General features: G+C 35.9%; 1 non-coding gene across 1 annotated transcript; it reads left to right on the top strand.

The window, feature by feature from the left end:
* Positions 1-3164: 3164 nt before the first annotated feature.
* Positions 3165-3269, top strand: LOC129287359 (small nucleolar RNA R71). Its single transcript, XR_008587679.1, has one exon. It is a non-coding gene; the product is annotated as a small nucleolar RNA R71 (small nucleolar RNA).
* Positions 3270-3489: the final 220 nt, after the last annotated feature.

The following is a 3489-nucleotide window of genomic DNA, read 5'->3' as shown; positions in this document are numbered from 1 at the left end:
TGCACCTTTTTTTTTTGTTGCGTTATGACTTTTATGCTCTTTCTTTTCTTTTCTTTTCTTTTCTTCCTTTCTTTCTTTGCTTTTTTTTTCTCTCGTTTTTTTTTTCAAAATAACCCAAATCTCTCTTCAAGCATATTCTTTCATTCCAACAAATATTATAATACACTTTTCATCACCTAAAGTGGGGTGAGAAGAATGAAAGGAAAATATTTTTATAGGTTATATTTTCAATTGGCTAAAATTTTAAAGAAAAGGTTTAGGCTCAAAGGGGCTAACAAGGGATAAATTGCATGGGATGGCTATTTGGCTAAGTAGGCTAAAAAAAGAATGCCTAAATCATCTTCATGCAAAGCATATGCAATTATAGTCTCAACTAAGAATCAAGACAAGTTCTAGAGTGGGAGTAGTGATAGCAAAATACACACAAAAAGAGAATAATATTAGGCTCAAATCCTTACAAGCTAAAGACTATCACATTAATTCATTGAAACCAAACTCATTGCCACTTAACTTAAATTCTAAACATAAGATCAATTACTTATCATGCTCAAATGCATTCAAACTAAAATTGTCTTAAACCCACAACTTCACACAAAAAAAAACTAAAAGTATTTAAAAAAAATGCAAGAAAACTCCTAAAAAATTTTTTTAAAAAAAAATTTCAAAATAAAGACAAATCCCTTCCCCCACATTTAAATCTTGCATTGTCCTCAATACAATTCAATTTAGAATAATCCAGTTAATTTAAAAATAAAATATAAGATGCAAGGTAAAAGTGAAAGGAGAAGAGTTAACCAGATAATTTAAATCTCTGTAAGTTCTTAAAGTTAAAATTCTTATCTCTGATGGAGAATAAATGCTTGTTTAAAATATTTTTCTCTTCAAGTTTATCAAAAGCTCCTTTAGGCAATGGTTTTCCTTTATCTGGTTGAAGGTTGCATGACAATATCTCCATTGAAGATGGCCTCATTGTAGTAGAAATAATTTTTTTAATCACAGGTACCTGATCATGAAACTCAACAGAAACAACAAAATCCTCCACACAAGGACCATTAGAGTCAGAATGCATAACATAATTAATAATCCCATGACTCTTGATATTATCAATGCCATCACAAAAGCTCATAGGGATCACAAAATCAATGCTATTAAAACAACCAATCGACTGCATGGTCTCACAAATATCATTATAATCAGGAGACTTAACACAAATAGATGGGCTAATAGCCTCAGTAGAATCAATACAGTCAAGTAGATCATCACGCTCGATAGAGTTAATGTAAATAAGAGGATCCAAAGAATCATTAGAGTTTATGAATTTATCTATTCCAACACAGTTATGAAAGTAATCAGGCGTACAATGCATAATGTTTTCATAATTCATCACATTAGGCAACTCAGCAGTCAAATTATCCCAAGGCTCATCACATGTATTATCAACTAACATATTAAGCATGCTCACATTAATAACAGAATGACCCTCTATAGAATATTTCATATCCTCTAACAGATTGAATTGAACAGCACGTCCTGCAAATTCCATAGAGAGAGTACTATCTTTAACATTGATGATAGTATTAGCTGTTTTAAGAAATGGCCTACCCAAAATCAGTGGTGGTGGCCCATGACTATCATCTTTACCCATATCCAAAATATAAAAATCAGCAGGGAAGACTAAATCCTTTACCTTTACTAGAATGTCTTCAAGCATACCATTAGGATAGGCAAGTCTCCTGTCTGCTAGTTGCACAATAATCCTAGCTGGCTTCATCTCACAACCCTGTAAAGAAGAAAATAGAGACTTAGGCATAACATTTATTGCTGCACCAAGATCAATCAAAGCATTAGAAAATTCTAAATTTCCTATAGTACAGGGTATAGTGAAACTCCCCGGATCTTTGCATTTTAAAGGCATAGGGGGTTGGCACTGCATTCCTCCATGGAATAAAGCTGATACACTTCTTCCTAGATTGACCTTCTCATTAGCTTTAAACCTTCTCTTGTTCGTGCATAGGTCTTTCAAGAACTTTGCATATTTAGGAATTTGCTTTACTGCCTCCAAAAGGGGAATATTGACTTCAACCTTCTTGAAAACATCAAGCACTTCTTTCTCCAATTCAGCTTCCTTTAACTTCTTGCTTTGAGTCTCCCTATTTGGAAATGGAAGGATCTTCCTTGGTTCCTTTTCTTCATTAGCCTCCTCAAGTGTGACTTGCGTTGCTGCAACCGACTTATTCTTAATAGATGTTGTGGAGGGCTCTGGAAGCTCCTTTCCACTTCTAAGAGTGATAGCACTAACATTACTACAATTAGGATTTATAACTGTTTGAGAAGGCAACTTTCCAGAACCTTGACTCTTCAATTCATTAACGGAGGTGGACAACTGCCCAATTTGATTCTCCAATTTTTGGATTACTATCTCAGTGCGTTGTTGAAATTGAATGTTATTAGTTGCCATTTGCTTCATTAACTCTTCTAGACTTGGTCCATCATTTTTAGACTCTTGAATAAGAGTAGATTGCCTCATTGGTTGCATAGGCTGTGAATTTTGACCTGTAGCATTATATTGTTGTTGTTGGCTTCCTCCATATCTAAAATTAGGGTGATCTCTCCACCCTGGATTATAAGTGTTAGAGAAAGGATCATATTTTTGGCCCTATTGCATAGGTCTAGTTGGAAAAATCCCAGCACAATTCTCAACTCTATCATCCAACTGTGGGCATTGATCAGTAGTGTGTGTGGCCAAAAAATAGATGCCACATAGAGGCCCAACTAAAGCAGAAGATGTGGTAGCTTGCTGAGGATTATAAAATTGAGGTTGTGCACACGTCTGTGAGGGATACGCCTGTGGAAAAGTTGGCACTGCTGGTGAATTCATTAATTTTTGTTGTGTTAAGGCAATGTGCCGAACCATGCTAGAGAGCTCCTCCATCTTGTTCTCAAATTTAGGATCATATTGTGGTGTTGGAATCTCATTCACCCCCTTAACTGCTTGGTTAGCTCGCGTCCCAAATTGTTGAGAATTTTGTGCCATCTTAGAAATGAGATTCATGGCATCAGTTGGAGTAAGTTCTACCAAAGCACCACCAGCTGCGGCATCGACAAACCACCTATCTATTGGTAAGAGACCTTCATAAAAATGTTGAACCAGCTGTTGATCAGGTATTTGATGGTGAGGGCAGCTGGCACATAATTTCTTAAATCTCTCCCAATATTCATGAAATGTCTCCCCAGTCATCTGACGAATCCCACAAATATCCTTTTTAATTGCTGCTGTGCGAGAGGCAGGGAAGAATTTTTCTAAGAATAACTGTGTCATTTGATCCCAAGATGTAATGGTACCTGGTTGTAAGTAATACAACCAATCTTTTGCCACTCCATCCAATGAAAAAGGAAAAGCCCTCAATTTGATTTGCTCTTCTGAAACTCCTTGAGGCTTCATGGTGGAGCACACAATATGAAATTCCTTCAAGTGCCTATTCGGGTCCT

The sequence above is a fragment of the Prosopis cineraria genome, unplaced genomic scaffold, assembly GCF_029017545.1.
Source record: "Prosopis cineraria cultivar Desert tree isolate PC_DT_omini unplaced genomic scaffold, ASM2901754v1 PC11, whole genome shotgun sequence".
Lineage (NCBI taxonomy): Eukaryota > Viridiplantae > Streptophyta > Magnoliopsida > Fabales > Fabaceae > Prosopis > Prosopis cineraria.
The sequence above is the reverse complement of the archived record's forward strand: the minus strand, read 5'-3'. Positions and strand labels throughout refer to the sequence as shown.